At 37.5% G+C, this 14,244-nt stretch overlaps 1 protein-coding gene across 2 annotated transcripts in view; it reads left to right on the forward strand.

Annotated features, from left to right (window-relative positions):
• Nucleotides 1-5,424: 5,424 nt before the first annotated feature.
• The window catches only part of LOC129770756 (serine/threonine-protein kinase Genghis Khan), a 286,646-nt gene continuing 277,826 nt past the window's right edge, over nt 5,425-14,244 (forward strand). For both annotated transcript variants that reach the window (XM_055773799.1, XM_055773800.1), the window contains exon 1: nt 5,425-6,093. The gene's annotated coding sequence lies outside the window, so the exon portion shown is untranslated. The remainder of the gene's footprint in view (nt 6,094-14,244) is intronic.

Raw genomic sequence — 14,244 nt, forward strand, 5'->3', positions numbered from 1 at the left:
TATACTGTTCATTTGAAAGATAAGAAAATTTTGCATAGAATGCAATTGTAAAATTAATAGAACCCAGGATCAACTTTTAAATGTAAGGAACCAACTTCAAATTTTGTGTTTTTAATTAATTTTCCAAAAATGCATGATAAACTGGATTGTTTCTATCAGCCAAATTGAAGCTCTCCAACCACTCTACAGTTCCTTCCTTGACACCACACTATTATCCTTCTTGTTATCTTCCACTAATTTAAATGTGTTCACAACATAATTTTTATGCAAGTTTTCCTCAAATGAAAGCATCGTGCGCACTTTTTGACTTTTCAGTTCAGTCATTTTAAGGCAAAAAACCGGTCTCAAGGAAAAGTTCAATAATTCTTTCGTAGTTAAGATTTGATCATCAGCGTGGAAGATTTTTTATGATCCCCTATCTCTTCAAATTTTTCGGATCAGCTACCTAATAACCTATATATAATAATATTATTTTAAACAGATATAATAGTTTTCGATATTTTATTCAATTTATGAGAAAGTTTTCTCAATAGTTTGAACATTTATAAAAAAAAATAATAGAAGGTTAATGAATTTCTCAAAAAAAATGTTTCAATCGGGCAACAGGCTTCAGGGCCATTTTTGGAAAAAATGAACGAAATTTCAATAAAATGGGGAGGATCGGGGCAGCGGAGGATTAATTTGGCGTTGAATTGCTCTCTGGTAAACTGTGACGTTTTAATAAGGATTTAAGTGGAGGAAAACTAAAGAGCAATACAAATAACTTATCGTGCAAGATTAGTAAAAAATTATTGAGTCGTGAGTTTTTTGATTTTTTTTCCCCACGAGCATTTTGGAAGCTATCTAGACACGCAATGCAGGATGGTCAATAAGCAGTTGAAAAATAAAAAAATATATATAGATATTGAAAATATTTTTAATAAGGTATTAGTACCCTTTGAAACTATTGCGGAAAAGGTTTCTATTGCGCTGATGACTATAAGTGAATTGATTGTGTGAATGAACCGACATTTCCTGTGGCGAAATGTCGAAAATGTTTTGAGTGATCTTTGAAACGCTATAACTCTGTTATAAAATAATGCATTCGTCAAAGCATCAACTGGACCATGTATTAAATATTTCCAAGATTGCGATAAGTAGATTTGACCATCGATTTGCTGTGCGTTCATTATTTCATGAAATATTCTTAATTCGAAATCAAGGGATAATTTTTCATTCGATAGAGAATACCTCTGTAGTAAATAGTTCTACTGAAACTCTCTATGAATAAAATGGACGCGAAATAATCATGTTGATTGGATTGCTTTTAAGCATATATTCTCAAAATCTAGAGAAACTTTGAAAACAAACTATAAACGCGTTATCTTTTCTTGCAAAGTATTTTATCTACAACACATATACACATCACACACTAGAAATTTGTAGCTTGAAAATGCTGTATTTTTTATCTTAATGTCATCATTTATATCGAAGATTCAGGCGTTCCGAAATCTCTGAAAAATTTCGACCTTTTACTCCTCATCCTTTGTCAAGTGAGGATCTATAGATATCAGTACATGCTTCCTACTTTATCTTTTCTTTTTTTTGAAATTCTTTTTAAATGATAGAAAAAGAGTATATGTATATAAAATCGTTCTGTTCGTTTTTGTGCGCTTCAAAAACTCGAGCTCTGATGGAGCTCATATTATAACACAAGATACGAGCCACTTCAAAAATTGTTGTTGCTACTGCCAACGCCTCAAGAAGCATCAAGATTTCCAGATGAAATAAGCACACTTCTGAAATAAATCTGTGTAGGTAAATTAACTTTCTAGTATTGAATATGTATTCTATGTGACAGTAACACAATTCTTTGCATGTGTTCAAAAATCGTGAGCTTAAATTGTATCTGATAGTGATTTTAAATCTATTTAATTTTATTCGATTGGCTTTGCTCAAGATCAATCCTTGGAATTTTGTAATTTATTTTCGGATGCGGATTGTTCAACTGGATATTGTGCGTTTCCGTGTTGACAAACCAGATGGCAGATTGCCTTTAAGATAATAGAAAAACAAAGTATTACAAGTATTTTAATTAGAGACGAATGAACTGCAAAGTTTGAAGCCTTTCAAAAACAATGAACAAAAAACATACAAGTATTTCAAAATTAAACTCATATGGAATATTTGCTTTGTTTTACTACTCATTTTTCTGTCATAAAAAACCAATGAGCCACGGCAAACGTGGCAGGGTTCAGCAAGTAAAATTTGAAACAAAATAAACTTAAATGGAATTAAAATTTAATTCATGCGCAATTCAGTTATTTCCCGAATTATTCTAATAAAATCAAGAAAAATGTCCACGTGGACAACAGGGGGAGGGGTATGAAAATGTCCACGCTTGTCCACGGAGGGGGAGGGGGGAGTTTAAAATCGTGCTTTTTCTGTCCACGTGGTATGTGGACAGCCCCTTATCATAGTAGTCCCTTTTACACTGATTTTTTATTTGTTGTACTCGCCGGGAGACGTACTGTAACAGGTTTCTTATATTTATTTCTGTCATGAGGAATTTTTGATGCTTCTGAAGAATATTATCTTTCATCCGTAGCCATTTCCAAAGATCAAAGGACATCCAGAGACAGTGACCTTTGATTCTTGCTCTCACCTGAACTGACCTCGAAAATTTCTCCTTTAATCGGTTATACAAATCTAAAGCCAGCGCTACACGATGCTACGTACACCCTCGAATGCTGGACGCTCGATGATTCGACGCATCGTGTAGTCGACTGACGAGCTACGAACGTCCAATGTCGAGTGTCGAATATTCGCGTTGGAAGGTAATCCGTTCGTTGTGGATTACCTTCCAACGCAAGTGACACGAGTCAAAGGATTTTTGTCATTTGTTGATTCGACACTCGATGACATTCGATACACCGCTACACGATTCGTCCGAATCTATCTTTGACAGATTGGTTTGTTTACAAGTTTTAGGTGAAGGAACTGTGAAATTGATTCTCAAAGTTCAAAATATTCGGCGAAATATTGCATTCTAATAATGTTGATTTGAAGCATTTTTAATTTACAGCCCGATATCAGTACAATTGCTACGGCAGCAATTTGAAAACTTGCATCGTCATTCAGTTTCCTAACGTTTTCGATGGTAAATAAAAACAATGAACATTCGATCCAAATACTCGCCGATTGTTTGGGTCGATTGCTTTGAACCCAACATTCACTTCACCGTGTAGCAGCACATTCGTCACAACATTTGACGATTCATCGAGTCAAATGTTTGAGTCCAACATTCGAGTGAAACGTTGGATGAATCGTGTAGCGCCCGCATAACACATATTCCAAACGTTCAAAAGCGGTTCCTTGAGGCATACACACTGTCGCTGCCTTAAAAGCTTCTATTAACCTGCGGTAATTGGTGATAGTTTTACTAAGCGTTCGACATGTGACATCCTTGTGCACATTGAAGGTGGATAGAACAAAGTTGTGGTCACTACAATCGCTGAATATAGTTTCATTCACTATGTTATTCGGCATTGTTTCGGAACAAACTACATGATCCAGAATATTGTTGCTGGCTGGTCGTGTTGGATAAGTGTTTGTAACTGAAAAATTGTAGCATTTCAACATGTTAACATATTCACTTGTAAAACAACTCTCAATTTGATTAGTCGGGACGTTAATATGGCACCAAGCGATTATCACCTTTTTCTCCCATTGCAAAATTTCCTAAGCGATAAGAAATTGGGATTTATAAAGACTTATCGGGTCTGTCCAACTAGCAGAATGTCGCATTGAATGTAAATTACTGTATATTAAAAATAGTTCTAAATTTCACCCAAAAACAATGGATAACTTTGTCCTTAACCTAATATTTCAAAGAATCATTTTACGTGTCCACGTGGAAATTATCTCTACCCCCTCCCCCCTTACCGTGGACAAGCGTGGACAGTTTCGTAAATTTGAAGTCGAACGGGTAACAGAACGCAACATTTTGCTAATTTCAAATACGATCGGGTTCCGGAATAAGCGTGGAAACACACTAGACGGTTCTACCGCGCGATTTTCGCAATGACAAGTCGCAGCAGGAGCTTGATGTAAAACACATTCAGCGGCTTTCGGCGGTTTTACTATCTGCCATTATTATATTTTTATAGACGCATGCAAGACGAGTCTATGGTACAAGGTACAACTGTTTGGTCAGTAAGCGGATTAGAGGGGCGGTATATGAAAAAAGAATGGTGGAACACGGAAGAGGGGATATTTACTTGAGCGAGAGGGAGAGAGAAGTTGATCACAGATGTCTGAAATATTGCATTTCTGGACAGTTTGGATGGAATTCGAGTATTCGCAGTTACATGACCGCAGAGTGGTTTTCATGTATTGACTCACCTGAGAGTACATTTATTAATGCCTTGCTTTATTTACACCTTTCAAAAGCGCATAAACACTAATATTCTCACAAAACCGTTGCGGCGCATTATCTCCATCGACCCACCGCAGCGAATGAGGAACCGTACAACAGTGATTTTGGAACCGTACACACCCACCCCGCCTTGTGTGTTTTATATCATTCACATTCCATTATCGAGGCCCGGCGGCGGTCTGTCATTGCGAAATCCGCGCGGGAGAGCCGTCCAGTGTGTTCTTAGGCTGATGTCACATTAGGCGGATTCGCCGCCGCGGATTTCGCGACGGTTTTTTTTCTCGATATGAATTCGCTTTCAAAACCGCCCCGCTCTGTGTGACATGGCTCATTCACAATACACTGTAGATCCTCCGCTACGGTTTTACTCGCCGAATCCGCCTAATGTGACTCCAGCTTTAGGCGAATCCGCCTAATGTGACATCAGCCTTACGCTAAGGGTGAATAAAACCGCCGCGAAACCGCTAAGGCTAATGTCACATTAGGCGGATTCGCCGCCGCGGATTCCGCGAGTAAAACCGCAGCGGAGGATCTACAGTGTATTATGAATGAGCCAAGGCGCGTAGAAGTATATCCTAAGGTGGGTCAACTTGCTAAAACCACTCTTCAGCCACCTTGGAAGTCTACTGTGTTTTGTTTGTAAACAAAACACAATACGCTTGTGCCCAAGCTCGCTCGTGATCAGTCTGTCTCTTTCACACTTCAAGGAAAAAACTCCCCTTCTGCTTTCTTCCGTACTGTTTTCATACACCGCTCCCCTAACCAACTTAGTGAAGAAACGGCCTCACCTAGTACCATAGACCCGTCTTGGGATGAGCCATGTCACACAGAGCGGTGCGGTTTTCAAATGGAGAAAATAACCGTCGCGATATCCGCGGCGACGAATCCGCCTAATGTGACATCAGCCTAAGTGTGCCATGAACCTAACTGAGTTCTTATTCCCAGGCAGTACAAGAATTGAAACAGCAACCCATTTTTTTCGCAGTGGCTCATTCGTAGTCAAACCACGGTCGCGAGCGCGTGTGTTTCGTGTGCGTGCGATTCACTTCACGTATCTCATCCTCGATTATGGTCCCTCTTGGATTGACGAAACGAATAGAAGAAAAATCAAGTTTTCAGAATCCGTCGCACTGGATCCCATTTTCATTGCAAACCTTAAAAGCATTTTCGCTGGTATTGCGTTCCACATTATCGATTAGGTGCTGCAGCACAGTACGCATCGATAGTTGTGCGAAAATTGTGAAAGGCTGTGTGAAAAAGTGCATAAAGAAATGGCACAGTGAATGGAAGAAAAAAATCACGCAGCTAGTGAAATCTAAGAAAAAAAAAAGTTCCGTGTTTTCCACCCGCGCTCAGCAGCTCCTAGCAACATACGGAGTGAGTCGCTGAGGAAAGGTTCTCAACGCGTGTATCAACATAGTGAGCAGCGCCATGTCAGTAACTCATCTTCCAGCCGGACGTGTGAGTGTCGCGTGAAAGAAAGTGAGATGTTATACACACATCTACATCGAAGCAGCATCGTAAAAATAATCTGTGTGTAAAGGAGCAAATCATTGAGCATTTTTGCCGAGCTAACGCTTTTTTGGTGTGTTTTTCCTAGCGGTACCGTGCGTGGTGTAGTGTGTATTATTATATACAGAAAGTGCCTCTGCAAACGAGAGACAGCCGTTTGTGTAGTAAGTTGTTTTTTCTCTTTAAATTTCTTACTCTTCGTCTAGTTTTGATGGCAAGTGTAAGCAATATTGCAGCATTTTGCTTTTTTTAGGTTTATTGATTGTAGATGAGTTCCAGCGACAGTGATTTTCTTAATGTAGTGCTTTTTTACTGTTGAACAAATTAATGTACGAAATGTTGAATGAATTTACGAGAATTTCACGATATTTATGTAACACTTAATCGATCTCGGTATCATCTATTATTTTACGATACGTGATGCTTTTATATGTATATTGCATTATTAATCATTATTGTTTTGTTTTGTATTGACTAGATGTAATGTTTTGTTATTTTTCGCTACTCATAAGCAGCCAAACATGATTTTCTGCTGAGTTGAGAATTAAAGTCAAATGACATTAACGGAAAAATGAATTGGATTCAATACAGGATCTCACAGATTTTTTTTCCAATTCAATCGCATAAGCTTTGCGGAGCCGCCAATTCAAGGTTTGTTTATACAAAATTTCAACTTAAATCTATGTTTAGTAGGTTTCGACCGATTACTCGCGGTTTACTCGAGGTTAGAGGGGCAACAATTTTAGTGGGTCTGGCCAGGTTAGGGATATGGATAAGAGGTATCGTCTCAACCGAGGGTTGCCGCACGCACTGTAGCATTGTGCAACTTAAAATAAACGGGTACGGGATTACTTTTAAAAAAATGATGTATTCCATTTGACGGTCAAACTAAGACTAACTTTATTCTTCTCTTAATGCTAACATGATCGTTTATCAGCTAAACTTTAAATATGACAACTCAGCACCATGCGGGCGGGCCTCGGATGATGTTTATTTTATGATCACGCTTCCAATTGTGGAACGTGATCAAGAATGATCCGTTCCGGGTTTTGTTAGTTATTCCACACGTGGTTTTCACATGGATGTTATCTATTGAATTCATCAAAATATGTTGATTATCCAGATGTAGAATCTTTTGTTTAGGAATGTAGGATGTGAAATTGAATTTGGATTGATTACCGTTTAGTAGTTTTGGTACACATTCAGATACATCTCTTTTGATTTAATTTCTGTCGAAAATTGTTTGATTTAGATTCTTCGTATTGTAATTCCCACTGGAGTGTGCTAGAAATAGCCTGTTTGTAAGGTATATTTGCTTGTTATCCTGTATGGTTGGGTAAACATGGATTTTCCTGAAGATCCGGTTGTCCAAAACGGGGGTTTTGATAAGAAGTACCATCTCTTTATCGTTGGTGGCCACGGATGTTTCGATGTAGTTCAGCGCCTCGAGATTAGTGTGAATTGTCAAATTCTGGCTTCTTAGATCCTGTATTATTACGTCTAATTGATCAGTGCTTAGAATTTTTTCACTGATAAGTCCTAACTTTGCTAATGTCATACTGTCTAAAATATTTTCTAGTTTTTCAGAAAGATATTTCAAGTTTAGGTAAATATTAATGGAATGAATTTCCAAAGCCTTTGAATTAAAGAGGGATATTGCTTCACTTGGTTTACATATGTATTCTTTCATTTGTGTTGCAATTTTTCTATTTATTTTGACCTGCTTATTATTTTCATCAATTATATTATTGATAGTTGAATTAATCATTCTTAAATCATTTGCATCGGGACTGCCTGCAATGAATTTCCAAATTGATCCTAAAGTATCCCATCTTTTATGTCTTCTAGTGAGAGATAGTTTTTTCAATCCATCATTAATTTTATTGAATTTATCCTGGATAAGATGGCTGAACTGATTCGTTTTTACTTTATTATATTGTGATTGCAATATGTCAATATTAACTCGCAGAGATGTGATGTTGAAGTGGTGTATATAATAGTGAAAATCATAGCGAATTCTTCCTATTCCTTGGTTATATACAAATAGCGGTTGTTGATTTAAGCTTCTTATTGAAATTTGTTTTTCGTTTGCGTCTATTGTGCAGTTGTATAGTAGAAGGCAAAACGTCAGTCTGTAAAAGAAGAAAGTCAAATGTCCAGTTAAATTTTCCTGGTTTTTATGTCGTCTTTATGTATTTTTCGTCCCTTGTCAGTAGTAATCGTGCTTCTGTGAACTTGTGCTATTTTGATTTTTTTATATCTGTTTTTGTGTTTAAGTCTTTGTCTTGTTGTCTCGTATGCGTCTTGATTTTGTTCGATGTCTACAGGTTTTTGCTTTTCATTATGGTATTGTATGTCCTTTTTCTGTTTTTTTCGATGGTTTTTGTATGCCGTTTCAATTATTTCAGTAGTCCGAGGAGAAGGAAGTATTATTTCATAAGGTGTGAATTGTGTTGTACTGTGGATAGTCGCATTGTACTTTTAGACAGAAAGTTGGATTAATTCAAGGATAGATCTATCTGGATTTTCTGTTTTGTTGATTCGATAAAGTTCCAATATAGTCGAATGAAGACGTTCTACTATACCGTTCATTTCACTTCGACCAGTTGCTGTGTCGTATGGAGCTATTTTATGCAAATTGTAAAAGTTGACTAATTCACCAGTCATAAAGGATTTTTCACCATCCATTACAAGAATTTAAGGAGTTTTATTTTTTAAAAGTATATCTTTTATAATTGGTGTCAGATCAACTGCAGATCTGGATTCTATGTGTGTCACTTAAGCGAACTTTGAAAATTTATCGATATAGGTAAGGAAGTGATTATTTTCCAGGAAAAGTATATCTATATGTACGATTTGGAAAGGGCTTTTAGGTATAGGAGTTTCTTGAATCGGGAATTTGATAGGACGCCTGTCATATTTGCATTCATGGCAAATTCGACAGTTGGTTGCAAAATCTTTGCATTTTTGACGAAGTTTAGGGAAATAAAATTTGCGAGGAATTTGTAACACGTTTTCTTCAGCACACCTGTGAGCTCTATAGTGCTCATTCCGGACGACGTTCCATTGCTGGTCTTCTTCCTCGGTGTCTTCCAATAGATTCTGGGTGTACCTAATTTTCAATAATCTCTATTGACCAAAATGTTCTCGATAGATCTCTTTTAATTGTCCCATTATGTCTTCTGTGGTGAACAGTCCGTTCAGTTTTGTATAATCGAAATTATTCTTCAGAATCTGTAATAAAAACTGATTAGTTATTTCGTTTACAAATATTGTTATTCTAGTAAAATTTCCAAATAATTTTTTTGTTTCAATTTTATCAGGTCCGTTTATGATTATTACCTGGTGGCGATATACATTCAATGGGGCTTCCGTAGATAATATGTAAAAGTCATTGGTATTTTCAGCCGAATGCTGAGTACCGGTCATTGAAAATACAACACGACTCAAAGCGTCCGCTACCACGTTCGATTTTCCAGGTGTATAGACGATTTGGTAGTCATGTTCTTCGAGATAAGCTTTCCAACGCTTGAACTTGGCATTGGTGTTTTTCGAGGACAAAGCAAATGTAAGCGGTTTGTGATCAGTTAAAATTTTGAATTTAGCACCATATAAGTAATTCCTAAACGTTTGAAGAGCCCAAAATATTGCTAGCATCTCTTTCTCCGGAACTGAATATTTTTCTTCTGTTCTGGATAAAGATCGCGAAGCAAAATGTATTGGAAAATCTTTTCCGACGTTACCTTGAGATAATACTGCTCCTATGGCATAATCTGAGGCATCAGTCGTCAAAGTAAACGGTTTATTATAATCGGGGTAGATAAGAATATCATCTGAAGATAGTATTTTTTTCATTTTCAAAAAACATTGGTTCTCAGGTTCAGTCATTGAAATTTTTTTGGCAGAGGCGGGATTTCTCTCCCCTCGAAGAAGGTTTGTGAGGGGTTTTGCTATTTTAGAAAAATCTTTCACAAATCTCCGGTAGTATCCCGTCATACCTAAAAATCCGCGAAGTTCCGCCATTGTCTTAGGTTCGGGATATTTATTAATAACTTCAATTTTTTACTGTTAGGTTTTATTCCATCGGATGAAATTATATAACCCAAAAATTCTGTTTCAGTCCGCAAAAACTCAAGTTGAACTTTCAAATTGGCTTCAAATTGCGTCAAAACTGTATTCAAATTTTTCAAATGTTCATCTTTACCGAAAATTATTACGTCATCTATGTAGACGTAACAAATTTTCCCAATTTGATCCCTGAGCACATCGTCAATGGCTCGCTTGAAAATTGCTGGAGCATATTTTAGCCCAAACGGCATTCTAGTAAATTCGAATTTCCAATTATTTATGGAGAAAGCTGTTTTATCAATGTCGCTTTCTTTCATCCTGATCTGGTGAAAGCCAGATGCCAAATCAAGAGTAGAAAAATATTTTTGCCCTTTCAACTGGTCTATAACATATTTAATTTCGGGCGTTGGATACTTGTCGGCAATTGTCTTTTCATTGAATTTTCTTTAATCAATGACCATCCTGAATTTTTTCTCACCAGACGCATCCGTTTTCTTTGGAACTATCCAAACAGGAGCTGTCCAAGCGGAACGTGAAGGTCTGATAATACCATCAGCAAGTAGTTTACTGATTTGTTTGTTGATCTCTTCAGTGTAGGCAGCCGGATATGGGTAAACTTGCTGGTGTACCGGAATATCGTCGGTTGTATTTATAGAACATTCAACTTTTGTTGAACATGTTAATCTTGAGTTAATTTCGTGGAAAACTGATTTATTGACTTTAAGCACTTTATGCAGTTTGTCTTTTTCATTTGAAGATAAATGTGAAGTTCTGAATAGGCTGTTAGAAGAATTTTATGTTGGGCAATATTGAAGAAGAGGAATTGTCAATGTTTCGAATTCCTTTTGTAAATACAAAATTTTGTTTCCAAGATCAATGTGTGCATTAAGGTGTTCTAAAATATCTGTACCTATTATTCCGTAGAAAAAATCGTGAAATTTGTGTAAAAGAAATCGTGCAGAATGATTAATTTTTGGATAGAAGAAATTTATGTCAATAGCAGAAGTTGCGTTGAATTTACCATTCGCACTTGAGATCGAATTTGCTGTAAAATTGTATGGTTTCGAAATTCTGTGTGAATAAGCTAGCTTAGGGTCGATGATACTAATGTTTGCATCAGTATCAACTAGAAAAGGAAAGGTTCCGATTGTGGTTCTCAGATTAATATATGGCAAGGCTGGTCTTACCATTGGGGGCACCACCCTAAAAAATTACTTTCAGGAGAAGTAGTTGTATCATTGATTGTTTCATTATTTTCGGAGACAACGTTATTATTTGAAGCACTAGGAGAATCTTCGATTTCTCCTTGTTGGTCGTAATATTGGTCTTCTTGATCATAGTATTCATCATAGTATTCGTCATAATTTTGGTAATACTCTTCTGGCGGTCCTTCTAAAGGATGTGCCTGTCTTTTGAAATTTTTAAATTGTCCTGACAGTTCCCTTGGTCTTTTGAAATTGAAATTTGGTCGATTGCCATAATTAATATTTCTTGTCCTCAAACTTTGATCTACTTCCATCGGTTCGGGACGTGGTAAATTTTGTGAAGGTCCTGGCCTAAAAACATTCGCTGGGGGAAAGCGAGGAGAATAAAAATTGTTTCCCCTGAATGGTTGCTGCTGTGGAATAAATGATTGTGGCCGAGGAATGAATGCTTGCTGCTGTTGAACAAATGGTTGCCTCCTTGGGGGAATTTGTGGTGGCTGTTATGTGCAATTTTTAAATAATCAAGCTCTTTTGGTTTTGGAGGAAAGTGCGAATTATTTTCATTTCTGAAATTTGAACGCACGTCTAGATTATAATATTCTAAACAAAATTGATAAGCCTTGCTCAATGAACCAGGCTCTGCAGTTTTAAGAAGCATTGAAAGTGGACGTTCCAGACCACTGATAAAGGAGTCTAATGCCTTTTCTCTAAAATATTGAATATGGACTGTCGCGTTCCCTCTGTATGTATTGTATTTGTGCAATAATCGATGATAGCAGTTCGTTCACTCTGCCGTAATAAATACTCAGAGTTTCATTAGGAAGTTTTTTTTTATGGTTGTGATTTCGTGATCAAGGGTTTTTAATTCTCTCTTATCACTATAATACATCAGAAGGGTGCTTTTAAAATCTCTCCAATTGGAAGAAATATTATTGGCATTTAAAACATCGGCAGCCTCGCCGGAAATTTTCCTACGAATTGTTTTTTCAATAACTTTGTATTGAAGCGATGATTGAGATAAATCTCTATACATCGCGAAAATACTCTCGACGTCCATAAGCCAGTTCATCAATTCATTGACTTTCCCGGTAAAATTATTGAGTCCTTTTACAAAATCGGGAATTCTTCCTAATTCTGTGAAATTTTTCATCATCTCCACTTGTCCTGCTACTGGCAGTTCTGGTGGAACGAAGGCAGGAAATTTTCACAACACTCACGACGTTATCCGTTTTCCACTACAAGGGTCCCTATTCGGGCGCCACTTAAAATAAACGGGTACGGTATTACTTTTAAAAAAATTATGTATTCCATTTGACGGTCAAACTAAGACTAACTTTATTCTTCTCTTAATGCGAACTTTGAAAATTCGCATTACATGATCGTTTAACATGATAACATGATCGTTTATCAGCTAAACCCTAAATATGACAACTCAGCACCATGCGGGCGGGCCTCGGATGATGTTTATTTTATGATCACGCTTCCAATTCCTTCGCTAGCGGATCCGATGTTTTGTTTATCAGCCAAGCAGCATAATATTCGCCTGGTCTGCAAATTCCATGCGATGCTCGATCGTTAACTTGCATAATAACCAGGGAAAGCATCTGGTGTTTGACTATCTGTCGAAGGTGGGTGGAGGTGAGATGAGGGGACAAGACAAACAAACTAATAACGAAAAAGAAAAAATACACAAAAGCATTAAATCCTTATACTAGACCGTTTCACAAACATATAGATCAACTGCATATAGCAGATGTCGCGAGTTCCCAACACGTCTCTAACAGGAACATAGGGTTGTCTTCCTTGGGTCCAAGGGCATTCAAAAGGTACTATCTGGCTGCGTAATTATCCGTGCATTGCAAAACTGCGTGATCGATGTCATCGTAACCGTTTCCACACCGACAGACATTGCTTTGAACAAGATTTATTCTGTGGAGATGCACATCTAGCGAGTAGTGGTTGGACATAAGTCTACTCATTACACGAATGAAGTCACGACTTACGTCCAAACCGTTGAACCACGCTCTCGAAGAAACATTTTGAATAAATGAATATAACCACCGCCCAAGACTTCCAGTGTCCCAATCGGTTTGCCAATTCAAGAGGGAACTCTGACGCAGTAATTGGAAAAAATCATCGTATGAAATCTGTCTATCAAACAATTCCTCAAAGCATTCCTGGGAACCCGCCTTTGCGAGAGTGTCCGCCTTCTCATTGCCAGGAATTGAGCAATGAGAGGGAACCCATACAAAGGTTGTCTTATAAGATCTCTCGATCAGCACACTAATCTGCTACCTCACTTTTGTGAGGAAATAAAATGAGTGCCTACTAGATTTCATCGACTGGAGAGCCTCAAGCGAACTGAGACTATCCGAGAAAATGAAGTAATGGTCTGCAGGCTTTTGGAGATCATCCCCAATGCGAAGTCGATTGTTGCCAGCTCAACAACATAAACGGAACAAGGTTCCTGCGTTTTACAGAAGGCGTTCGAATTTTCATTGAAAACACCGAATCCGGTAGATCCGTTGAGGCGAGACCCATCAGTGAAGTATCTTTTCATGCAATTGCTTTTTGGTACTTTCGGTTAAAAATACGGGGAATGAAAGTTGGTCGAAGCTGATCTGAAATCCCAAGTATTGCTTGTTTCTTCGACAGATCGTATTCAATTGAGGAACTGCTGATGGTGAAGTGAGTACGGTCTGGAGTAAACGATGGAAGACAAATATCTGACAAAATATAGTGGTGATAAGTTCTCATAAACCGAGATTGTATATTTAGATGAAGAATTTTTTCAAAGTTTTCAATCACAAGTGTGTTCTTGACTCCGCATTTCATCAGTATTCTGAGAGAAAGTTCCCACAATCGGTTCTGTGGAGGAGTTACTCCTGCCAGGACCCCGAGACTCATGTCATGCGTTGAGTGCATACAGCCGACAGCTATACGCAGACAATGATATCGAATTCGTGACTTTTAGCTGCTGAGAGAAAGCAGAAGTAGCCATACTCCAGAATAGATAGAATAGTTGTTTTATAAAGCGTTATG

This window comes from Toxorhynchites rutilus, chromosome 2, assembly GCF_029784135.1.
Source record: "Toxorhynchites rutilus septentrionalis strain SRP chromosome 2, ASM2978413v1, whole genome shotgun sequence".
In the NCBI taxonomy this organism is placed as follows: Eukaryota; Metazoa; Arthropoda; class Insecta; order Diptera; family Culicidae; genus Toxorhynchites; species Toxorhynchites rutilus.